Source organism: Cetorhinus maximus, chromosome 21, assembly GCF_964194155.1.
Source record: "Cetorhinus maximus chromosome 21, sCetMax3.hap1.1, whole genome shotgun sequence".
Classification (NCBI taxonomy): Eukaryota; Metazoa; Chordata; class Chondrichthyes; order Lamniformes; family Cetorhinidae; genus Cetorhinus; species Cetorhinus maximus.
Genome location: NC_135899.1, coordinates 12,236,239 through 12,262,372, shown reverse-complemented (window position 1 = coordinate 12,262,372; position 26,134 = coordinate 12,236,239). Strand labels below are relative to the sequence as shown.

At 46.2% G+C, this 26,134-nt stretch overlaps 2 long non-coding RNA genes across 4 annotated transcripts; both read left to right on the top strand.

The window, feature by feature from the left end:
- Nucleotides 1-4,331: 4,331 nt before the first annotated feature.
- Nucleotides 4,332-17,197, top strand: LOC144695685 (uncharacterized). 2 transcript variants are annotated; one of them, XR_013579991.1, is made up of 11 exons: nt 4,332-4,419; nt 6,559-6,611; nt 6,804-6,878; nt 13,914-13,954; nt 14,166-14,265; nt 14,456-14,500; nt 15,144-15,193; nt 15,389-15,445; nt 15,938-15,983; nt 16,692-16,738; nt 16,933-17,197. It is a non-coding gene; the product is annotated as an uncharacterized LOC144695685 (long non-coding RNA). The 2 variants fall into 2 exon arrangements; XR_013579992.1 differs by lacking the exons at nt 4,332-4,419; nt 6,559-6,611; nt 6,804-6,878 and adding an exon at nt 12,665-13,093.
- LOC144695686 (uncharacterized) lies at nt 8,493-11,406 on the top strand. 2 transcript variants are annotated; one of them, XR_013579993.1, is made up of 6 exons: nt 8,493-8,717; nt 9,350-9,399; nt 9,595-9,651; nt 10,147-10,192; nt 10,901-10,947; nt 11,142-11,406. It is a non-coding gene; the product is annotated as an uncharacterized LOC144695686 (long non-coding RNA). The 2 variants fall into 2 exon arrangements; XR_013579994.1 differs by having other exon boundaries at nt 10,789-10,947.
- Nucleotides 17,198-26,134: the final 8,937 nt, after the last annotated feature.

Sequence of the window (26,134 nt, the reverse complement as noted above, 5' to 3'; positions counted from 1 at the left end):
TTCAGCTCCTGACCTCATTACAGCCTTGGTCCAAACATGGACAAAAGAGCTGAACTCTAGAGGTGAGGTGAGAGTGACTGCCCTTGACACCTATCAAGGAGCCCTAGCAAAATGGGAATCAGGGTTGGAGCTATACCTTGTACAAAGGTTGTTGGAGGTCAGTCATACTGCAGGTCCTCGGCCCAACCGTCAATGCGTCATCAATGACCTTCCTTCCATCATAAGGTCAGAAGTGGAGATGTTCGCTGATGATTGCACAATGTTCAGCTCCATTCACGACTCCTCAGATACTGAAGATGCAAATGTTAAAATGCAGAAAGAAATGGATAATATCCAGGCTTGGGCTGATAAGTGGCAAGTAACATTCGTGCCGGGCAATGACCATCTCCAACAAGAGAGACTCTAACCATTGCCCCTTGAGGTTCAATGGCATTACCAATGCTGAATCTCCCACTTATTAACATCCTGGGGGTTACCATTGACCAGAAACTGAACCAGACTAGCCATATGAATACCGTGGCTACAAGAACAGGTCGGGGTAGGAATCGTGTGATGAGTAACTCACCTCCTGACTCCCCAAAGCCTGTGCACCATCTACAAGGTACAAGTGTGATGGAATACTCTCCATTTGCCTGGATGAGCACAGCTCCAACAACACTCAACAAGCCTGACACCATCCAGGACAAAGCAGTCCAGTTGATTGGCACCCCATCCACAAACATTCACTCCCTCCACCACTGACGCACAGTGGCAGCAGTGTGTACCATCTACAAGATGCACAGCAGGAACTCACCAAGGCTCCTTAGACAGCAACTTCCAAACCCACAATTGCTACCATCTAGCAGGAGAAGGGCAGCAGAGGCATGGGAACATCACCATCTGGAAGTTCCCCTCCAAGCCACTCACCATCCTGACTTGGAAATATATCGCCGTTCCTTCACTGTCGCTGGGTCAAAATCCTGGAACTCCCTAACTAACAGCTCTGTGGGTGTACCGACACCACATGGACTGCAGCGGTTCAGGAAGGCAGTTCACCGCCACCTTCTCAAGGGCAATTAGGGATGGGCAATAAATGCTGGCCTAGCCAGCCCATTAATGAATAAAAAAAAGTCCCTCGTGCACTATGGCTAATTATCTATCTATATACCTTTATTAATGTTGTATATATTTTGTATCATGTGCAAATATGGTGACCTGATTGCCACAGGTTGGCAAGCATTGAAATCCTATTGGACAGCACTGGTCTATGCTGGTGCTTATGCTCTGGACTGGGTTGAAATGTCTGGAAGTAAATGGAGGCAATTATGGAATGTGTTTATCTTACAGTAAGTATTATTGCCACAGACGCAGTTTCAAATACTTTCACCGGAAAGGAAAATCTGTGAAGCGAGTGAACCTTGTGTGTAAAATGTGGGTTGCAGCACCATTTGAAATGTTTCAATGTCTTCTGCGATGTTGTCCACACCTGGTTGGCTCAGGAATTAGAGAGAGAGAGAGAGTTCCAGGATTTTGATCCAATGACGGTGAAGGAACCAAAAATTTGTCGTTTCTGCCATTGGCTGTAGCTCATAACCCTGAGCAATTGACCCTTACATAGGCATGAGGGAACATAGGGTAGGGATGACCACCTTCTGAGGTCTCAAATGACCCAACTTTCCTAAGACTCAGTGATAGTCACCGTTAAACTACCGGATTGTCATAAAAACCCATCTAGTGTACTAATTTCATTTAGGGAGGAAATCTACCATCATTACAGTCTCATCTACATGTGACTCCAGACCCAGAGGAATGTTTTTGACTCTTAAGTGTCCTCTGAAATGGCCTGGCAAGCCAGTCAATTAGAGTCATTTATGGCGCAGAAGGAAACAATTCAGCCCATTGAGTCTTTGCTGGCCTAATCAGTCCCACTCCCCCGCTCGATCCCCGTAGCCCTGCAGGTTTATTCCCTTCAAGTGCCCACCTGATTGCCTTATGAAATTGTTTGTTTCTGCTTCTACCACCTTCGTGGACAGCGAGTGCCAGGTTATTACCACTTGCTCCTTAAAAAATGTTCCTCCTCACATTCCCCCCCTGCATCTCTTGCCCAAAATCTTAAATCTGTGTTTCCCAGTCCTTGTGCCATCAGCAAATGTTTTTTCCTTGTCTACCTTATCTAAGCCTGTCATAATCTTATACATCTCTGTTAATTTTTCCCTTCAATCTCCTTTGCACCAAAATCCAGCTTTTCCAACCTAACCTTGTAACTAAATTCCCCTATCCCTGGAACCATTCTGATAAATCTCCTCTGCCCCCTGTCGAGGACCCTCACATCTTTCCAAATGTGTGGTGACCAGAACTGGGTGCAGTACCCTACTTGGGGCCTAACCAGAGCTTTAAATTCAGCATAACTTCCCTGCTTTTGTATTCAATACTTTTGTACCTCTGTTTATAAAGATCCCATAAGCTTTGCCACTCTCTCAATATGTCCTCAATATATCCTTCAAAGATCTATCACATGCATGCCTAGGTCCCTCTGTCCCTGCACACTCTTTAGAACTGTGCCATTAAGTCTACATTGCCTCTCCCTATCCCTTCTGCCAATATCTATTGCCTCGCATTCTCTATTAAATTCCACCTGCCACTTCTCTGCCCATTCTACTAGCTTAACTATGTCCTGTTGTAGGCGTTTTGTATCATCCTCACTGTTTGCCATATCATCAGGAAATTTTTAAAGATCCAAATCATTTATATAAAGCAAAACAGCAATGCTCCTAGCATTGACCCTTGGGGAACATCACTGTCTAACACCCTGTAGTCTGAAAAATAACCGTTTACCAAGACTCGCTGTCTTCTGTACTAAAGCCAATTTTTTAAATCCAAGCTGACACTGACCCTCCTATTCCATGAGCCTCAATTTTGTTAACATGCTGTGTAGTATCAAACACTTTCTTAAAATCCATAGAGAACATCCAACGCATTCCTTTCATCAACCTTCTCTTATCAAAACATTCAATTAGATTGGTAAGGCACGATCTGCCTTTTACAAAGATAAAAGCAAAATACTGCAGATGCTGGAAATCTGAAACAAAAACAGAAAATGCTGGAAAAGCTCAGCAGGTCTGACAGCATCTGTGGAGAGAAAAAAACAGAGTTAACGTTTCGAGTCCATTTGACTCTTCTCCAGAGCTAAAGAGAAATAAAAACGTGATAAAATTTATACTGGTTAAGCAGGTGGGGGGGGTGGGGGTGGAGGCAGTTGAAGCTGGATAGAAGGCCAGCGATAGGCGGGGGCAAAGGAGAGATTGACAAAGATGTCATGAACAAAAGGACTAACGGTAGTGGTAAAGGCTAAAGGAGGTGCTGATTGCAGCATAAAGGTAAGAAAGCAGAATGTGATAATAGCTGGACAAGGGTAAGCACTCTGTGAAAGAACAACATGGAACAACATTGTTCCTCAGCAAAACAAAAACAGAATTACCTGGAAAAACTCAGCAGGTCTGGCAGCATCGGCGGAGAAGAAAAGAGTTGACGTTTCGAGTCCTCATGACCCTTCAACAGAACTGAATAATATTAGGAGAGGGGTGAAATATATTACTCAGTTCTGTTGAAGGGTCATGAGGACTCGAAACGTCAACTCTTTTCTTCTCCGCCGATGCTGCCAGACCTGCTGAGTTTTTCCAGGTAATTCTGTTTTTGTTTTGGATTTCCAGCATCCACAGTTTTTTGTTTTTATTTTCGTTCCTCAGCAAGTCTAGCAGCATCTGTGAAGAGAGAGAAGCAGAGATCATGTTTCGAGTCTGTTTGGTTTCTCTCTCCACAGATGCTGCTAGACTTGTTGAGTTTTTCCAGCATTTTCTGTTTTGGTTTCAGATTTCCAGCATCCGCAGCATTTTGCTTTTAACAAACATTGTTTTTGCCTTTTACAAATCCATGCTGACCATCCCCAATATCATTTATGTTTTTCTTTACATTTTTTGATGGTTTAGTTCTTTATTAGTTACTTCCCTCAAAAAAAAGGTGGGGGGTCACTTTTATTTGGTTGTTTATTGTTCATTGGATGAGATGGGGGTGGGGTGGGGAGGAGAGGGCACCAATCTCTCCTTATTTGATCTTATAATTGTAGCAGCCATTCATTCATTCATTCATTCAAAAAAGGACCCCACTCTCAACAATTCGTCCTCAAATGTGCCTGCGCGAAAAGAAGTCCAATTTAAAAGAAACGAACCGAAGGAGTAAGTAAACGGAAGGTTTTTTTTTCCAAAACGACTGCGTGGAAATAAAGTTTAAAATAAATATAGAAATCGGTGTGAAATGTCGAGGCGAGCACAGCGGGCAGCTGCTGGGCTCAGGGTCCTGATGCCCTGTGGGCGCCACGTGGTTTGGTGCATTTAGAGGTGCGCACCTCGAAAAGCAGCCATCTGCGGCTGAGCAGAGGGAGAGGTAAGAGGGAGGTTTGGAGGAGGGGAAGGGAAAGAAAAGAAGAATGAGGAAAGGGAGAGGGAGAAGAAAGGAGTAAGATTCATGAGTGCCATCATTTTAATTTGCTTCAGTGCAGCAATTGGAGCTTTTTTTTTGCAATGTGAGCTCAGTTGCAGTTTGCAGACCTTTAGATTTCTTCTTCAAAGTGCTGGTTACTCTTTTTTAAAAAAAAGCAAAGACAGCTACAACTCCTGTTTAACTTTCTGGCAACTTATTTTAGTGCTCCTGGTTATTTTTTAAAGTTCTTTCTCCCTTTTTTAAAAAAAGGGCAATTGTAAAGTATTTCACTGGGGTGGGGTGGAGAGACCTTGAGAAGCACATTTCACCGCTTCAGGGATTATTTAATATTGTAGTTTCTTTTTAAAAGAAGATGGTTCCCCCCTTCCCCCTCTCTCTGGAAGAAGAACGTTGAGTTTTTATTGTTGAGCTTGTGGGGAGAGCATTTATATATCTATATATATATCAATATGATAAGTGGGATGCTTTCTGTTAATTTAAAAATTGCCTTTTAAAAAGCTTTCAAAGCGTTTCAGGGAACTTGCTGAGAGTTGTAGATTGTTGAGGTTTTATTTGATATATGTGTGTGTGTGGGGGGGGAGGTGGTTTCATACAAAGTCCATGTGGGCCCAGATGTGGAGTCAGATGCTTTTTTTTTCCTGCTGATTTGCCTGGGCCCACTCTGGTTGATTTTTTTTTTAAACCTGTGTTTTGGAATCTGCTTCTGTGCTGAAGGTTGTGAATTGGTCGTGTTTTCTCTCTGCTGTTTCACCCAGTGTGTGGCATACTGGCTGCAGACTGGAGGCTGCTTCAGAGTGGGGCTCCTGTGTCCATTGCATTGGGCCCAGTGATCTGCCTGAAGGCCAGAGTCCATTTCGCTGGCAGGGGTCAGTCAATAACAGTTACCAGATACATCGCTTCCTCCATTGCCATATTACCAAAACTCGCTGATTAGATTTTTTTAAACACTGCCTTAGACTTTTATGTGTAAAGGTGGGGAAAACTGGCTGCCTTTTTAATAAAAGCAGAAAACGTCCAACATATTAACTGGCACATAGGCTAGTGTTTCAGATATGAATCCCCCTTCTCGGAACCTGAGGCTCTTTTATTAACGATCCATTCTTTTACGAGCTTCCTCTCTTTCTGTGTCTCCCTCTAGACCCTTTTTGCAGTCAGGGTTTTAAAATTGTTTTGGTTGTCGATGCTGGGGGGTACACTTATTACCTTTTAAATCATGGTTTGTGCTGTGTGTGTGTGAGGGAGAAAAAGAGACAATGGGAGAGGGTTGGAAAACTCAAAGGACAAAGCTGCCTGCCCCTGCTTTTCTTTTGGGTTGAGTTGAAATGTACAGTCGCTGAATTTGGTGGGAGTAGTTGCCCTCTGGTGGGGTGTGGGGGAGGTGATCACGTCCAAATTACCGCAAGACAAAAATCCTGGCCTTCTCTTCCTGACCCTTGCCTGACTTGGCTTGTGCTGGGCTATGTTTTCAGGGCTCAGTCTGTGGTACATAGTGTCAGCTAGGATAGCTGGTGTCGATAGAAAGTTTAACAAGTGGTTAGGCGATTGCTGTCAATCCCTTTATACCCTCTAACCCACGGATTGCACCGGAGATCCACCCGATCCCTCTTGATCCAGCTATGTGCTGGGTAAATGGGCAGCAATGCCCCCCCACCCCGTGTTGGTCACTGCCAATCCCAGTATCCTATCCTCATGACTGCTAAGTAACCAGTTGAGTGCTGAGCAGTAACTTGCATTTATATAGCACTTTTGGGCTGCCTCGAAGTGCTTCATGGCCAGTGAAAGTCTGGCTGTTTGTTTTTGCGGCAGTTCGTTTGGGCACAGCAAAGCCCCCCCCCCCCCCCCCCCCCAACAGTAACGTGAGAGCAGCCAACTATCCAACCTCCATGTCTGGGCCGAGGGTCGGGTTTTGGCCCAGGTCACTCTGAGATCTCTTTTCCCCCTCCAGCTGCTCTTGGCCAGTTCTCCCCTCCTGTGTTACCCTGGTAGCCTCCGTTATATATCAGCGATGGAACTGTACCCTGGCGAGAGCAAAGTGAAACCATTAACTTTTTTTCTTCACGTCTTCTTCCCCCCCCACCCCAGCAGAACGGTGATGGGTCGGGCAGAGTTTCCGGAAGCCGCTCCATGGCGCTGAGGTAGGTGAGACCCTGGTTGTGCGCGAGACTTCCTTTGGGTGTGATGATGAAACTCCCAAGTTTTGCTTTCCCTGAGTTAAACTGATGAGAACCCCGCAGCGCACTGAATGCTTCCAGCCACATACAGCGGCCTGAACCGCCGCCACTAGTGACTGTTGCCAGTAACCCTTGCTGCCTTTGTTTGTTTAGCAGGTTTGGGTGATGGAATCCGGAGCAGCGGAGAGATGCAGGAATTCGATTTTCCGTTTTTCCCGACGCTCTGCAGAGGTAGGACCCTTGGACACTCGATATTTGGTGGATGGACTCTCGGTTCAGCAGCGCCTCCGTTTTTTTTTATTTATATATATATATATATATATATATCTCTCTCTCTCTCTTAAAATCCCTCCAAGGCCTTGCCCCTGAATATCTCTGCCTGCCCCATGACCCTCCGAAATGTTTTGAATCCTTCCAATTCTAATCCTCTTGGCCATTTCCTGATTTTATTTTTCTTAAAAATTACTCCACCATTTTGGTGGCCGTGCCTTCAGCTGCCTGGGCCCTAAGCTCAGGAATTCCCAAAGAGCTTTACAGCCTGTGAGGCCTAGTCACGGTGGTAACGTAGGCAACGCAGTAGCTCATTTGCATGGAGCATGGTGCCGCAAACAGCGTTGACAAAATTGACCCCATTAACCTGCTTTTAGTGATGCTAGTTGAGGGACAAGTACTGGCCTGGGACATGCAGGAGAACCCCCCCCTCCCCCTGCTCTCCGAATGGTGCTGGGGAAGGGTAGATGAGGCTTTGGTTTGATGTCTCGTTTTTGGTGGGGGGGGGGGCGGGAAACGGCAACGTTTCCTCGCGAGTATGTTGTCCTGGATTCTGCACTGGGCCTCAAGCTTTCCGACTGTGAGGCAAGAGAAGTGTCCACTGAGCCACTACTGACACAACCAGATCAGCTGTAATCTCATTAGGATGGAGGAATAGGCTCGATGGGCCGAATGGCCTACTCTTTTGAAGTCCTATATTCCTATGACACATACCGATGAAGACACAACTGATGGCATTGTGTCGCCTGCTCCTGTGTTCCTGACGACAAGGGGGGGGGTGGGGGGAATGGTGGCATAGTGGTAATGTCACTGGACTAGTAATCCAGAGACCCGGCTAATGCTCAAGGGACACGGGTTCAAACCCCACCATGGCAGCTAGTGGGGTTTACATTCAATTAATAAATCCTGGAATTATAAAGCTGCTCTCAGTAATGGTGACCATGACAACTATCATCGATAGTTGAAACCACCTGGTTCACCAATGCCCTTTAGGGAAGGAAATCTGCTGTCCTTACCTGGTCTGGCCTACACGTGGCTCCAGATCCACAATAATGTGGTTGACTCTTAACTCCTCCTTGAAATGGCTGAGCGAGCCACTTGGGTTCCAGGGCAATTAGGGATGGGCAACAAATGCTGGCCTTGCTAGCGACGCCCACATTCTCATGTAAGTTATTTTTTTTTTAAAATTCTTTCTTTAACTTTTTGCAGTGTGAAGACTGAACACCTCGGGACTCTGCATTGTGGCCCAGGTACAGACACACACGATGAATACTATCCAAAACTTTAAATGTGTTAAGCGGCGTGTTAATGATGACACTTTACAGACTAGAGTTACAGAATTAAACTTGACGACGCACACAGTGCTCTGAACACTCCTGAACCTTGTGCTGTAGCTGTTTCTGTGGTTCCTCAGTGCGGAGACCCTATTTAATCTTTTTCTTCTCTCTCTCTCACTCATTGACCAGAATGGATGACTGGTGTTGTGCAGTTGCGCACGCATCATTCGCGTCAGAAAGAGACCATTCGGTCCAAATGGTCTATGCCAGCTCCACACAATCTGATCAGGTACGTGATAACTTATTACAACCTGCGGTTGACGGTGTAAAAACAGTATTAATGATGACACGTTATAGACTAGAGTTACTGAATTAAACCTGACGACACACACAGTGCTCTGAATGCTTGTCACCTCTGGATGCCACCTGATGGTACATCTTGAGGGAAAGATTCAGTTGTCCTGTTCCTATTTTGCAGGTTGTAGACATGGACTGAGGAGTTGAATCATTGTTGCATAGCGAGGTGAGTCACACTTTTGTTACATCAATATATCTATAGAGACAGACAGTAGCCTAGTGGTATTGTCACTGGGCTGGTTAATGCTCTGGGAACATGTATTCAAATCCCACTGTGGCAGCTGATAGAATTTAAATTCTATTTATTTACAGAACAAAAATCTGGGACTGAAAGCCGGGACCATGAAACACAGCATTGTTGTGAAAACCCATCTGGTTCACTAATGTCCTTTTAGGGAAGGAAGTCCTTACCTGGTCTGGCCTACACGTGACTCCAGACCCGCAGCCATGGGGTTGATTCCAACTGCCCTCTGGAATGGCCTAGCGAGCCACTCAGTTCAAGGGCAATTAGGGATGGGCAACAATTGCTGGTCTTGTCAGTGATGCCCATGTCCCATCAAGTAATAAAAAAAAAAAATATTGAAAATGCTACGAATATTCCGAATTGGCCCCAGTGAATTCCAGCAGGGACTTGTCTTTTTCAAAACGAGGGAGTTGTTTACAAAATAATTCCCATATGGGGATATTAATGATGATGCTTTACAGACTAGAGTTACTGAATTAACCCTGGTGATATACACAGTGCTCTGAATATCCCCCTGGTTAAGGGAGCGTGTTACAGATTCTTTCTGTTCGCAGGTTTATATGGAAGAGTCTCCATTCCGTGATTCCAAGTCGTGTGCTGTTAGGTATGTGAATGATTCCTTACAATCAGGACTTTAACTGGGAGCAGAGGCAGTAATGATGATTCTTTACAGACTAGAGTTACTGAATTAACCTTGTCGATACACACAGTGCTCTGAACACTCTGCCACTGTGCGGTAAGCCCAGGTAATTCTCACAGCAGACAGCAGCTCACCCTCCCTCCGTCTCCATCTTTACAGGTCAAGGGAATGCACAGGATGAATGGAAAAGCTCAAACATGTGGCTCCATACGAGAGGCAAGTGCAGGAATGTAACTTTTTTTTATAATCAAATGGTTAATAATATTCTGCGTGTGTTTGGTGCCTGAGTTAAACCTGCTGATAACACATGGTGTTGAGCACTCCTGCCTCTGGCATCCTCTGCTGTACATTATGGGGGGTGTTTACGGCCCTTGTCATAGGTTGAAGGAAGGGAAGGCACTGGTGTGCCAATTGGCAACTTGTTGACGCATTACAGTTTAAAAAGAACACTCTTCAGTGCAGAGGGACCTCTACCCTCCTGGCTCGATGGGTAAATAGTGCAGTTTGGAGTCACACTGAACTCAAAAGCTCGTCTCTTCAGTTTGTGCCAAGTTTATGTTGACTTGGATAAGGGAGGCAAGTGTTCCTGAGGAAAGGGAATTTTAAAAAAAACAATGGGAGCATTAATGTTATGGAGTAGAGGCACTGAACTAAATCTATATAACACTCATCATTGATGTACATCTTGATCTTTTTGTTTGTATTTTACAGGTTGGGGAAGTGAATGAAGAGATGAATTGTTGTACAGCACAGCAAGGTGAGCGAATTCTCAGACAAGCAACACCATCCTTTTACGATTTTCTGGTCACATTTCTGTTCCACTGACATTTTAATGTTGAAATTGTTGAGAGTATTCAGGATTGGACTCAGTGAACTCCAGCAGGGATTGATGCTTTTTAAAGATGTTTATTATTTTTAAATGGGGATGTTAATGATGACACTTTACAGACTAGAGTTACTGAGTTAACCCTGGTGATAAACACAGTGCTCTGACCATCCCCTCCCGCCTGTGCTGTTGCTTTCTTGCTGAGTTCAGCCTCCAGCAACACTGCAAGAAGCTGGACACCACCCAGGACAATACATCCCATCCACCGCCTTCAACATTCCCTCCCTCCACCATTGACGCACAGTGGCAGCAGTGTGTACCATCTACAAGATGCACTGCAGCAACTCACCAAGGCTTCTTAGGTGGCCCCTTCCAAAGCTGTGATCACTGGACAAGGGCAGCAGACACATGGGAACACCACCACCTGCAAGTTCCCCTCCCAAGTTTCACACCATCCTGACTTGGGAGCTATATTGCCATTCCTTCACTGTTGCTGGATCAAAATCCTGTGAACTTGTACCACACAGATTGCAGTGGGTCATGAAGGCAGCTCATCACCACCACCTCGAGGTCAGTAAGGGATGGGCACATTCCATGAATGAACTTAAAGGGTCCTGTTTACCTTCTTTCTGTTTTCAGGTTTACAGAGGAGGATAATAGAACCTAAAGCCGTGTGCTGTAATGAGGTATGTAAATAATTCAGTGTTACACATTGAAATCCTTGTTAGAGAGTGTTTAATGATGACGCTACACAGACTAGAGTTACTGACTTGCCCCTGATGATACACACAGTGCTCTGAACACTCGCCGGTCTGCTGAATAGTCCACAGCTAATGCTGACAGCACTGAGGAGTTCTACCTATCTTTGCCTTTCCCACAGGTTGCAGGGAACACGCAAGGCCTGAGATGTCTACCCATGAACACGGTGTAAGTGGGGACGAGAATGGGAGGCGTGAACAATCTCCCTTTTAAAGTTTCTACCGCCTGTGCGTGACCTGTTGAGCTGCGCAGTCCTTCCCCCTGTGATGACGTCTGTGACCTTGCTGATTTGGAGTTGAAGGGTTAAGCTGTGCTCGAGCTGAGTGCTGCTAGATTTGCGTTATCTATTGGAGACTTGTATCTGTAATAAAGATAGCATGACTTGTGATGTTGCTGTTTTTTATTCAAAGGTACTTTCTTCGTTGCACTCACACACACGATGGTTAGGCAGATGGCTTCTCAATTTTTTTTCTCCCCTTCAACTCATATTTTAGCTCCTTACTGCTTCTCTGGAGCCTCTGGAACTTTTGCCCCCCTCTGCCAGATTTGCCTGGACTACTTAAAACACCCATGTTTTGCTAAAACTGCTCCCTATTCCAGGATTATCACAGAATGCAGAGTAAACCCTCTGCTGCAAATGTGCTTTTGAAAACCCCTATCCCCCTCCATGCTCACCCCCAAATATAAGTGCAAGGAACTTGTGGATTTCTTAGTAAGTAAAATTGTGACCATCTCAGCCGTGCCCCTCCCATTACCCTACCTGGCCAGACTTCCTTCAATGCTCTCCCCTACTCTCGCCCTGAATTCTCATCTTTGCCTAGTTTCTCCATATGTCTTCCTATTCTCTCTCTCTCAGCTCATCTTGTCCATGAGACACCAGCTCCTGCTCCCTTCACCCTATTCTCACGAAACTAGTCACCCAACTTCTCCTTCTGGCCCCTATGTTAACCGATACTGTACACGGTTCCCTCTCTTCAGGTGTTGTTCCTCCTTCAAAACTGCTATCCTCACCCCTCTCCCTCAAAAAAACAACCCTTGCCCCCCCCCCCCCCCACTGTTATTGCAAACTACCGTCCCATTTCCAACCTCCCCCTTTTTTCATAGAATTAGAGTAGGCAATAGTGAGTCATTAGATGGGGTCAGCTGAAGAGGTAAAAAAGCCTAAATCAGGGCTTATGTGGTTAATAAGATTGGTGAACTGTACACGTAGGTAGCCAAATGGAATTATTATTGCTATAATAGAGACCTGGTTCAAGGAAGGGAGGACTGCATTAAATATTCCTGGGTACGAGGTGTTTAGGAGAGACAGGAAAGGAAGAAAAGGGAGGTGGTAGCAGTACTGATTAAAGATGGCATAAGACTGGAGAGAGGATGTTCCAGAGGGGTCTAGGACTGAATCTCTGGCTAGAGGTGAAGAATAAAAAAGGTGCAATGAAGTTGATTGGTGTAGTATATAGAGCACCAACTAATGGAAGGGATGTGGAGAAACAAATTTGCAAAGAAGTTAGAGGGGGGTGCAAAAGTTAAGAGTCATAATGGGGGGGGCTTCAGTGGTCCAAATAAGGACTGGGATAAGAATCGTCAAGAGGGGCAAGAGTTCCTGGAACGTGTCCAAGATGAGCAGTCTCTTTCCAGTCCAATGAGAGGACATGCACTTTTGGACCTGGTTCTGGGGAATGAGTGGGCCCAAGTGAATCAAAGCTCAGTGGGAGAGCCTCTAGGGGACAGTAACTGTTGTATCATAAAGTTCAGGTCAATTATGGAAAAGGACAAGGCACAATCCAGAGCAGGGATAATTGTGGGGAAAGCCAACTTCAATGGGATGAGAATGCATCTGAGCCAAGTGAGCAGGAATCAAAGACTGGCCGAACAATGGGCCATCTTCAAAGAAAAGGTATTGTGACCAATGTTAAGGTATATTCCCTTGAAGGGGAAAGGTAGGACAAGTAAATCCAGAGCGCCCTGGACGAGAGAGAAGAGGTGAAGATGAAAAGGAAGAAGTGCGTATATGACAGATATCAAGTGGAAAATTCAATGGAGAATCAGACTGAATACAGAAGGACCTGAGGGCAAGTAAGTAAAGCATGAAAAGAGTCTGGCAGCTAAAATAATGTGGAATCCCAAGGCCTATGAGCACATAAATAACAAAAGAGTGGTAAAAGAATGATAAGGGACAAAAAAGGGGACTTGCATGCGGAGGCTGGAGAAATAGCAGAGGTGGTGAACAAGTACTTTGCATTTTCTCGAGCGTTCCGACTCTGAGGCAAGAGAAGTGTCCACTGGGCCACTGCTGACACAACCAGATCAGCTGTAATCTCATTAGGATGGAGGAGCAGGCTCGAAGGGCCGAATGGCCTATTCCTCTGAAGTCCTATATTCCTATGACACATACCGAGGAAGATACAACTGATGGCATTGTGTCGCCTGCTCCTGTGTTCCTGACGACAGGGTGGGGGGGAAATGGTGGCATAGTGGTAATGTCACTGGACTAGTAATCCAGAGACCCGGCTAATGCTCAAGGGACCTGGGTTTAAACCCCACCATGGCAGCTAGTGGGGTTTACATTCAATTAATAAATCCTGGAATTATAAAGCTGCTCTCAGTAATGGTGACCATGACAACTATCATCGATTGTTGTAAAAACCCATCTGGTTCACCAATGCCCTTGAAGGAAGGAAATCTGCCGTCCTTACCTGGTCTGGCCTACATGTGACTCCAGATCCACAATAATGTGGTTGACTCTTAACTCCTCCTTGAAATGGCTGAGCGAGCCACTTGGGTTCCAGGGCAATTAGGGATGGGCAACAAATGCTGGCCTTGCCAGCGACGCCCACATTCTCATGAAAGAATTTTTTTTACAAAAAATAACTTTCTTTAACTTTTTGTTTTGCAGTGTGAAGACCGAACACCTCGGGACTCTGCATTGTGGCCCAGGTACACACACACGAATTCTATCCAAAACTTTAAATGTGTTAAGCGGCGTGTTAATGATGACCCTTTATAGACTAGAGTTACAGAATTAAACTTGACGACGCACACAGTGCTCTGAACACTCCTGAACCTTTTGCTGTACCTGTTTCTGTGGTTCCTCAGCGCGGAGACCCTATTTAATCTTTTTCTTCTCTCTCTCTCACTCATTGACCAGAATGGATGACTGGTGTTGTGCAGTTGCGCACGCATCATTCGCGTCAGAAAGAGACCATTCGGTCCAACTGGTCTATGCCGGCTCCACACAATCTGATCAGGTACGTGATAACTTATTACAACCTGCGGTTGATGGTGTAAAAACAGTATTAATGATGACACATTACAGACTAGAGTTACAGAATTAAACCTGACGACACACACAGTGCTCTGAATGCTTGTCACCACTGGATGCCACCTGATGGTACGTCTTGAGGGAAAGATTCAGTTGTTCCTGTTCCTATTTTGCAGGTTGTAGACATGGACTGAGGAGTTGAATCATTGTTGCATAGCGAGGTGAGTCACACTTTTGTTACATCAATATATCAGACAGTAGCCTAGTGGTATTGTCACTGGGCTGGTTAATGCTCTGGGAACATGTATTCAAATCCCACTGTGGCAGCTGATAGAATTTAAATTCTATTTATTTACAGAACAAAAATCTGGAACTGAAGGCCGGGACCATGAAACACAGCATTGTTGTGAAAACCCATCTGGTTCACTAATGTCCTTTTAGGGAAGGAAGTCCTTACCTGGTCTGGCCTACACGTGACTCCAGACCCGCAGCCATGGGGTTGACTCCAACTGCCCTCTGGAATGGCCTAGCGAGCCACTCAGTTCAAGGGCAATTAGGGATGGGCAACAATTGCTGGTCTTGTCAGTGATGCCCATGTCCCATCAAGAAATATATTTTAAAAATATTGAAAATGCTACGAATATTCCGAATTGGCCCCAGTGAATTCCAGCAGGGACTTGTCTTTCAAAACGAGGGAGTTGTTTACAAAATAATTCCCATATGGGGATATTAATGATGATGCTTTACAGACTAGAGATACTGAATTAACCCTGGTGATATACACAGTGCTCTGACTATCCCCCATTGGGATCTGTTACTTCACCCTGGTTGAGGGAGCGTCTTACAGATTCTTTCTGTTCGCAGGTTTATATGGAAGAGTCTCCATTCCGTGATTCCAAGTCGTGTGCTGTTAGGTATGTGAATGATTCCTTACAATCAGGACTTTAACTGGGAGCAGAGGCAGTAATGATGATTCTTTACAGACTAGAGTTACTGAATTAACCTTGTCGATACACACAGTGCTCTGAACACTCTGACACTGTGCGGTAAGCCTAGGTAATTCTCACAGCAGACAGCAGCTCACCCTCTCTCCCTCTCCATCTTTACAGGTCAGGGGAATGCACAGGATGAATGGAAAAGCTCAAACATGTGGCTCCATACGAGAGGCAAGTGCAGGAATGTAACTTTTTTTTATAATCAAATGGTTAATATTCTGCGTGTGTTTGGTGCCTGAGTTAAACCTGCTGATAACACATGGTGTTGAGCACTCCTGCCTCTGGCATCCTCTGCTGTACATTATGGGGGGTGTTTATGGCCTTTGTCATAGGTTGAAGGAAGGGAAGGCACTGGTGTGTCAATTGGCAACTTGTTGATGCATTACAGTTTAAAAAGAACACTCTTCAGTGCAGAGGGACCTCTACCCTCCTGGCTCGATGGGTAAACAGTGCAGTTTGGGGTCACACTGAACTCAAAAGGTCGTCTCTTCAGTTTGTGCCAAGTTTATGTTGACTTGGATAAGGGAGGCAAGTGTTCCTGAGGAAAGGGAATTTTAAAAAAAACAATGGGAGCATTAATGTTATGGAGTAGAGGCACTGAACTAAATCTATATAACACTCATCATTGATATACATCTTGATCTTTTTGTTTGTATTTTACAGGTTGGGGAAGTGAATGAAGAGTTGAATTGTTGTACAGCACAGCAAGGTGAGTGAATTCTCAGACAAGCAACACCATCCTGTTACGATTTTCTGGTCACATTTTTGTTCCACTGACATTTTAATGTTGAAATTGTTGAGAGTGTTCAGGATTGGCCTCAGTGAACTCCAGCAGGGATTGATGCTTTTTAAAGATGTTTATTATTTTTAAATGGGGATGTTAATGATGACACTTTACAGACTAGAGTTACTGAGTTAACCCTGGTGGTAAACACAGTGCTCTGACCATCCCCTCCCGCCTGTGCTGTTGCTTTCTTGCTGAGTGCAGCCTCCAGCAACACTACAAGAAGCTGGACACCACCCAGGACAATGCATCCCATCCACCGCCTTCAACATTCCCTCCCTCCACCATTGACGCACAGTGGCAGCAGTGTGTACCATCTACAAGATGCACTGCAGCAACTCACCAAGGCTCCTTAGATGAACCCTTCCAAAGCTGTGACCACTGGACAAGGGCAGCAGACACATGGGAACACCACCACCTGCAAGTTCCCCTCCCAAGTTTCACACCATCCTGACTTGGGAGCTATATTGCCATTCCTTCACTGTTGCTGGATCAAAATCCTGTGAACTTGTACCACACAGATTGCAGTGGGTCATGAAGGCAACTCATCACCACCACCTCGAGGTCAATAAGGGATGGGCACATTCCACGAATGAACTTAAAGGGTCCTGTTTACCTTCTTTCTGTTTTCAGGTTTACAGAGGAGGATAATAGAACCTAAAGCCGTGTGCTGTAATGAGGTATGTAAATAATTCAGTGTTACACATTGAAATCCTTGTTAGAGAGTGTTTAATGATGACGCTACACAGACTAGAGTTACTGACTTGCCCCTGATGATACACACAGTGCTCTGAACACTCGCCGGTCTGCTGAATAGTCCACAGCTAATGCTGACAGCACTGAGGAGTTCTACCTGTCTTTGCCTTTCCCACAGGTTGCAGGGAACATACGAGGCCTGAGATGTCTACCCATGAACACGGTGTAAGTGGAGACGAGAGTGGGAGGTGTGAACAATCTCCCTTTTAAAGTTTCTACCGCCTGTGCCTGACCTGTTGAGCTGCGCAGTCCTTCCCCCTGTGATGACGTCTGTGACCTTGCTGATTTGGAGTTGAAGGGTTAAGCTGTGCTCGAGCTGAGTGCTGCTAGATTTGCGTTATCTATTGGGGACTTGTATCTGTAATAAAGGTAGCATGACTTGTGATGTTGCTGTTGTTTTTTATTCAAAGCTACTTTCTTCGATGCACTCACACACATGATGGTTAGGCAGATGGCTTCTCAATTTTTTTCTCCCCTTCAACTCATATTTTAGCTCCTTACTGCTTCTCTGGAACCTGCTCAGCCTTTCTTGAGGGTATAGTGGGCAACTGATTTTGCCCCCCTCTGCCAGATTTGCCTGGACCACTTAAAACACCCATGTTTTGCTAAAACTGCTCCCTATTCCAGGATTATCACAGAATGCCGAGTAAACCCTCTGCTGCAAATGTGCTTTTGAAAACCCCTATCCCCCTCCACGCTCTCCTCCAGATATAAGTGCAAGGAAATTGTGGATTTCTTTGTAAGTAAAATTGTGATCATCTCAGCCAAGCCCCTCCCATTAGCCTACCTGGCCAGACTTCCTTCAATTCTCTCCCCTAGCCTCGCCCTGAACTCTCATCTTTGCCTAGTTTCTCCGTATGTCTTCCTATTCTCTCTCCGAGCTCATCTTGCCCATGAGACACCAGCTCCTGCTCCCTCGACCCTATTCTCACGAAACTAGTCACCCAACTTCTCCTTCTGGCCCCTATGTTAACCGATACGGTACACGGTTCCCTCTCTTCAGGCTCTCCCTTTATTTTATACTGTCTCGCCATATTCTTCCTACCAAAACGGATCACCTCACACTTCTCTACATTGAACTTCCATCTGCCATTTGTCTGCCCAATCCACCAGCATGTCTATGTACTTTTGAAGTTCAAGACTAACCCCATCACAGTTGACAACAATCTTCGTATCATCTGCAAATTTTGAAATCATGCCCTGCACACCATAGTCTAGGTCATTAATATATATCAGGAAGAGCAAGGGTCCCCATGTTCAGCACCGTTCGCGATTCCTCAGATACTGAAGCAGTCCATGTGCAAATGCAGCAAGACGTGGACAATATCCAGGCTTGGGCTGACAAGTGGCAAGTAACATTCGTGCCACACAAGTGTCAGGCAATAACCATCGCCAATAAGAGAATCCAACCATCACCCTTTGATGTTCAATGCCATTACCATCACTGAATTCCTCACTATCAACGTCCTAGGGATTACCATTGACCAGAAACTGAACTGGACTAGCCATATAAATACTGTGGCTGGAAGGGCAGGTCAGGGGCTAGGAATCGTGCGATGAGTAACTCACCTCCTGACTCCCCAAAGCCTGTCCACCATCTACAAGGCACAAGTCAGGAGTGTGATGGAACACTCCCCACTTGCTTGGGTGAGTGCAGCTCCTACAACACTGAAGAAGCTGGACACCATCCAGGTCAAAGCAGCCTACTTGATTGGCACCACATCCACAAACATTCACTCCACCACCTACGCACAGTGACAGCAGCGTGTACCAGCTACAAGATGCACTGCAGGGATTCACTTAGTCCTTAGACAGTACCTTCCAAACCCATGATTACTACCACCTAGAAGGACAAGGGCAGCAGATAGATGGGAACACCACCACCTGGAAGCTCCCCTCCAAGTCACTCACCATCCTGACTTGGAAATATATCACCGTTCCGTCACTGTTGCTGGGTCAAAATCCTGGAACTCCCTAACAGCATGGTGGGTGTACCTACACCACAGGGGCTGCAGCGGTTCAAGAAGGCAGCTCACCACCTTCTGAAGGGCAATTAGGGATGGGCAATAAATGCTTGCTCAGCCAGCGAAGCTCACATCCCCAGAATGAATTTTTTTTTAAAATTCTGCAAATAGTTCCGGGTTGAGGGACTTCGGTTATGTGGATAGGTTGGAGAAGCTGGTACTGTTCTGCTTGGAGAGGTGAAGGTTGAGAGGTGATTTGATCGTGATATTCAAAATGATGAGGGGTCTAGACACAGTTGAAGGGAGAAACTGTTCCCATTAGTGGAAGGATTGAGAACCAGAGGGCACAGATTTAGGGTAATTGGCAAAAGAAGCAATGACAAGATGAGGGGAAACCTTTTATTACGCAACGAGTGGTTTGGATCCGAGAGTGCATTGGAGGCAGGTTCAATCATGGCTTTCAAACGGAAATTCCTGAAGGGAAATTATTTGCAGGGCTATGGGGAAAGGGTAGAAAAATGGGACAAGCTAAATTGCATTTGCAGAAAGCGGCTCAAAGAGCTGAATTGCCTCCTTCTGCCATTCCTCCTGCAGCCAGTCTATGATTCTATGACATGGTGAGCATCCTATAGATTGTATACATGATACATGTACCGCTGTATGTATGTTACACAATTATATATTGCTGAAAAGGAAGACATGTGGCTGAAGCTTTTCATCTTGTGCTCATCAGGACAAATGCCAGAATATCAAATTTTAAACAATCACAACAATTTATACTGCAGGAGAAAAGGGTACTGATTGGTTGGCAAGTTAACTCTGATATTTTGTGTAAGTCAGGGAGCTTTAAGATCACAGTTGCACTATCCTTGCTCTGACCATCTGTCTGCACCGCCTGAGGAGTCATCTGCTTGTTAGTCAGCCTCAGTCAGCGGAACAAGCTGTGTTTGTGTGTTATTGCAGTAACAAAAGCTCAGTCAGGTTCAGGCTTGTTAGCTATATTCCAAGGTGATGTGTGATTTTTGGTATTGTGAGCTTAACCCTCTGAATGCTACTATTGCATCAAAATTGTTAAGTTAGTGTATCACAGGATATAGAGCTAATAAAGCTAAATGGGGTGAGGTACATATCAAACATGACCTAACTGAATGGTGGGGCAGCCTCAGGGGGTGTGCGTGGTGGGGGCGGGGGGTGGTGAATGGCCTTTCGCTGTTCCAATGTCTACATCATCTCGATCCTTTACAATGCTAAAATCAGCAATCATATCAGCTCTCAACCTTTCTTTACCAGTGAGAACATGCCAAGGTGCTCCACATTAACAGAGTCCCGAAATTCTCTCCAGCATTCTTGTTCCTCCCTTCCGTATCCATGCAATTGCTGCAGTATCCTGTCTGTAATGTGGTGACCAGCAATTCAAATGCCACTGCATTCATGGATTTTTTAAGTACCTCACTCTTGCAGTTTAACCTTTTAAGATATCCCAGTCTCTGATTTGCTGTTTTGACAAGGGTCATCGACCTGATACATCGACTCAGTTCCTCTCTCTCCATTGCTGCTGCATGACCTTCTGGGTATTTCCACCACTTTCTGTTTTTAGATCTGATATGCTTTACTCATTGCTACTGCACCATAGCTTCAATTCATTGTCAGTCAGGTACCTGCCCCCACCCCCCACCTCGTGTTATTTTCTTTCCATTTAAGCATACATTTCTTCCTGGATCATGTTTTTGTCCAAATATGAAGCAATTTGCTATTCTCTGCATTGAACTGTACGCGCCACCTGTTTGCCCAACTCCTACATTCTGCACAGTATAGCCAAATCCTTTTGGCGCTTATTTGGCCCAACGTGGGAGATGGTAGCATTGTGGTTATGTTGCTGGACTAGATCTGAGGCCTGGCTGTATGCCCTGGTGACACAAGTTCAAATCCCAATATAACAATTAATTCATTTGGATTTTAAAAAAAACTAATGTACTGTAGCAAAGGAAATCCACCATCATTTCCTGATCTGGCCTACATAAGTACTAGTCTACTGATATAACCACTACACCACCGTTGCCCATTACATCCCTTTTAACATTAGTTTTGCTTGTGTACAGTTTGGTCCTTGCATTCAGAAGGAACTTCGCAGCTGCTCCTTGGTGCCACCCATTCTAGGCTCATCTAACAAGGCTAGACGAGTAGATAAAGTTGGTCTTCTTAAAATTTGGCAGTTGTGTTTGTGTTTTTAGTAACCACTCCAATTCTCGTCACACAGAAAGTTAGCATGCAGGTACAGCAAGGGGATTTGAGTACAAGAATAAGGAAGCCTGGCTATAATTGTAGAGTGCTTTGTGAAACCACACCTGGAGTATTTGTGCAGTTTTGGTTTCCAAATTTAAGGAAGGATATACTTGCATTGGAGGCGGTTCAGTTAAAGTTCACTAGATTGGTTCCTGGGGTGAAAGGGCTGCCCTATGATGAGATGCTGAGCGAATTGGGCCTTTTCTCTCTTGAGTTTAGAAGAATGAGAGGTGATCTCATTGAAACATAGAAGATTTCTGAAACGGTTTGACAGGGTGGACACTGAGAGGTTGTTTCCCCTGGCTGGGGAATCTAGAACACAGGGGCACGGTCTCAGGATAAAGGCCCGATCATTTTGGATTGAGATGAGGAGAAATTTCTTCACTTCAAGGGTTGTGAATCATTGGAGTGCTCTACCCCAGAGGGTTGTGGATGCTCCATCATTGAATATATATTAAGGCCGGGAATCTCAGGGAATCAGGGGAAATAGAGAGTGTGAGGGAAAGTGGGAGTGAGGTAGAAGATCATGATCATATTGAATGGTGGAGCAGACTTCAGGGGTCATATAGTTTGCTCCCGTTCCTATTTCTCATGTTCTTGCCATGTCAAATGTGACCCCTTTCTGGTACTTAAAGCATCTCCAAGTATTGTGTCAATTTGATTGTTGTCACTCATAATCAAATCTAAAAATGTTCCTCTCCCACCTTGTGAGAACTTTTTATAAATGGGATGGTAAAACAGGCTACCTGTCTCTCCAAATCCCTTCACTGCCTTACCAATGGAGATAAATCTACCTCCCTGCTTCCTGCGCTGCCATGAATTTGGGAATTTAATTATAGATGATAATATTCAATCTAAGTTACACATAAAAGTAAGGATAGAAAAAAAAAAGTTGATCTTACAGTAGGGACTGATTTTTGCAGAGCCCTGCTCCAACCGTCTCCCGCGCTCTAATCTCCACTTCACTGCGTCTCTCCTAGGCAGGTCCTCGGGATCGAGGATGACTTGCTTCCACTCTGGTTCGATGGGTTTGGAGGTGGCTGATTAGTCCAGTGCACATCTGCAGACTCTGCCACATGCGGGCTGGGGGAGGGGTGTAGGGTTGGCGGGTTGTTTGGAGGTTTGTGCGTTCGACTTCACCTCTGCCGGTTCCCGACGGAGTCCCTCGAGGTGCTCCCAGATGAACCTTGTCCAATTTGGTCGGACTACCCATGTGCCGTCGGGGGTGTTGGATCCCTTCAGGGATACTTTGAGGACATCCCTAAAGCCTTTCCAAAAACAGAATTACCTGGAAAAACTCAGCAGGTCTGGCAGCATCGGCGGAGAAGAAAAGAGTTGACGTTTCGAGTCCTCATGACCCTTCAGCAGAACTGAGTATAGTTAGGAGAGGGGTGAAATATAAGCTGGTTTAAGGTGGGGGTGGGGGGGGGGGGGAGAAGTTGTGGGGGGAGGGGGGTGGTTGTAGGGACAAGCAAGCAGTGATAGGAGCAGATAATCAAAATATGTTACAGACAAAGGAACCGAGAGGTGTTGAAGGTGGTGATATTATCTAAGAGAATTTGCTAATTAAGAATGGATGGTAGGACACTCAAAGTACAGCTCTAGTGGGGGTGGGGTGGAAAGACTGACAGGGTATTACAGTTATAGATTTAAAAATAATGGAAATAGGTGGGAAAAGAAAAATCTATATAAATTATTGGAAAAAACAAAAGGGAGGGGGAAGAAATGGAAAGGGGGTGGGGTATGGGGGAGGGAGTTTAAGATCTAAAGTTGTTGAATTCAATATTCAGCCCAGAAGGCTGTAAAGTGCCTAGTCGGAAGATGAGGTGCTGTTCCTCCAGTTTGCGTTGGGCTTCACTGGAACAATGCAGCAAGCCAAGGACAGACATGTGGGCAAGAGAGCAGGGTGGAGTGTTGAAATGGCAAGCGACAGGGAGGTTTGGGTCTTTCTTGTGGACAGACCGCAGGTGTTCTGCAAAGCGGTCGCCCAGTTTGCGTTTGGTCTCTCCAATGTAGAGGAAACCGCATTGGGAGCAATGAATGCAGTAGACTAAGTTAGGGGAAATGCAAGTGAAATGCTGCTTAACTTGAAAGGAGTGTTTGGGCCCTTGGACGGTGAGGAGAGAGGAAGTGAAGGGGCAGGTGTTGCATCTTCTGCATGGGCATGGGGAGGTGCCATAGGTGGGGGTTGAGGAGTAGGGGGTGATGGAGGAGTGGACCAGGGTGTCCCGGAGGGAACGATCCCTACGGAATGCCGCCAGGGAGGGTGAAGGGAAGATGTGTTTGGTGGTGGCATCATACTGGAGTTGGCGGAGGATGATCCTTTGAATGCGGAGGCTGGTGGGGTGATAAGTGAGGACAAGGGGGACCCTATAATTTTTCTGGGAGGGAGGAGAAGGCATGAGGGCGGATGCGCGGGAGATGGGCCGGACACGGTTGAGGGCCCTGTCAACGACCGTGGATGGAAAACCTCGGTTAAGGAAGAAGGAGGACATGTCAGAAGAACTGTTTTTGAAGGTAGCATCATCAGAACAGATGCGACGGAGGCGAAGGAACTGAGAGAATGGGATAGAGTCCTTACAGGAAGCGGGGTGTGAGGAGCTGTAGTCGAGGTAGCTGTGGGAGTCGGTAGGCTTGTAATGGATATTGGTGGACAGTCTATCATCAGAAATTGAGACAGAGAGGTCAAGGAAGGGAAGGGAAGTGTCAGAGATGGACCATGTGAAAATGATGGAGGGGTGGAGACTGGAAGCAAAATTAATAAATTTTTCCAGGTCCAGACGAGAGCATGAAGCAGCACCGAAGCAATCATCGATGTACCGGAGAAAGAGTTGTGGGAGGGGGCCGGAGTAGGACTGGAACAAGGAATGTTCCACATACCCCATAAAGAGACAGGCATAGCTGGGGCCCATGCGGGTACCCATAGCCACACATTTTATTTGGAGGAAGTGAGAGGAGTTAAAGGAGAAATTGTTCAGTGTGAGAACAAGTTCAGCTAGACGGAGGAGAGTAGTGGTGGATGGGGATTGTTCGGGCCTCTGTTTGAGGAAGAAGCCAAGGGCCCTCAGACCATCCTGGTGGGGGATGGAGGTGTAGAGGGATTGGACGTCCATGGTGAAGAGGAAGCGGTTGGGGCCAGGGAACTGGAAATTGTTGATGTGACGTAAGGTGTCAGAGGAATCACGGATGTAGGTGGGAAGGGACTGGACAAGGGGAGAGAGAATGGAGTCAAGATAACGAGAAATGAGTTCCATGGGGCAGGAATAGGCTGACACGATCGGTCTGCCGGGACAGTTCTGTTTGTGGATTTTGGGTAGGAGGTAGAAGCGGGCCGTCCGAGGTTGGGCAACTATCAGGTTGGAAGCTGTGGGAGGAAGATCTCCAGAGGAGATGAGGTCAGTCACAGTCCTGGAAACAATGGCTTGATGTTCAGTGGTGGGGTCATGGTCCAGGGAGAGGTAGGAGGAAGTGTCTGCGAGTTGACGCTCAGCCTCCGCGAGGTAGAGGTCAGTGCGCCAGACAACAACAGCACCACCCTTGTCAGAAGCCTTTCCGCTGTCCTCCTGCCTCGACCGAGTATAGCAGTTGCTCCGGGAGCTTGGTGTCAGGCATGATCCACCCAGCGGAGCCGGTTTTGAGTGATTCGCAGCCCGATGTAGCGCAAGTTGGCTTGGAAGAGGATGCTGTTGTTGGACCCCCTTTCTTGCCACTGGATTTGGAGGATCTTGGGAGGGCACCGCTGCTGGGCCTTCTCAAATACTTTAAGGTGCCTGCTGCAGGTTGTCAGAGTCCCTGGGGATCACTGCTACCCGGTAAACCATGACCTTAATTGAAACATATTGGATCCTGAGGGGTCTTGACAGGGCGGATGTGGAGAGGATGTTTCCTCTTGTGGGAGAATCTAGTACTTGTGGTCACTGTTTAAAAATAAGAATTTAGAATAAAGATGAGGATATTTTTTACACAGAGGGTCGTGAGTCTTTGGAACTCTTCCTGAAAAGGTGGTGGAAGCAGAGTCTTTGAATATTTTTAAGGCAGAGGTGGATAGACTCTTGGTAAGCAAGTGAGGGGGGTGATAGGTTATCGGGAATGTGGGGCTGGGGTTACAATCAGATCAGCTATGATCTTAGTGAATGGTAGAGCAGGCTCGAGGGGCCGAGTGGCCTACTCCTGCTCCTAATTCGTACGTTTTATGGCCTTAGTCTGGCGTTTGAGATCCAAGTGGCCCTCAAACACTCTTGTCCTCAGTTACAATGGCCACAGAAGCTTGTAAGATGGAAGCGGATAAAGGAACAAAGAGAAGCAAAAAGCCACATGTTTAATCGTGGCTCAGTGGGTTACACTCTCCCCTCCAACTCAGGAAGTTGTCGGTTCGTGTCTGACTCCACTGACTTTCAGTTTCTAACCCTGGTGGAGGGAATGCCGCACTGCCAGGGGTGCAGCTAGAGGATGATGTTGGCGGCCCGGCCTGGGCCCTGCTGGATGGTTAGAATGGGCGGTATTTGGAAACAGGGAGGAGGAGGAGGGACTGTGTCTTGCTTTATCCCTCAGCCAGCTGGTGCGCCGTTTGTGGGATCTTGCCGTGCGCAAAAATCACAGCTTCGTTTCCCTACCATTATAACAGGGGAGGGGGGGGGGGGGGATTCCTAAGAGGAGCCTCTTTGAGGTGAATACAGAAATGCGAAGTGAGACAGGGAGTTGGGACCCATGTACAGAGGGGGGGGTGCAAACTTGCGGATGGGCCGAATGTTGTGCTGCAAGAGCCTCAGTTTTTTGTTATTGAGGGGGGTGCGTGTGCTTAAAGGGCTCAGAGCGGTTGCAGAGCAAGTAAATGTCCAGTTCGATGTGCAGTTGTGCATTTTGACTGCAATCGGCAGCTGAATAGCTCCTTACCGTCTGTGTGTGTGTAACATGAGCTTTTTACGTTTCCGTAAAGTCCCTCCCTTACATAACGTCAGGAAGAATTTCTGGACGAGGGGGAGGAGAGAGGAAGATCCCAGATTCTCAGCTGTTTCCTCTCTGGTGTTGGCGGAGTTTCACCCACCCTACCGCCCTGTTCCTCCGCTGGATGAG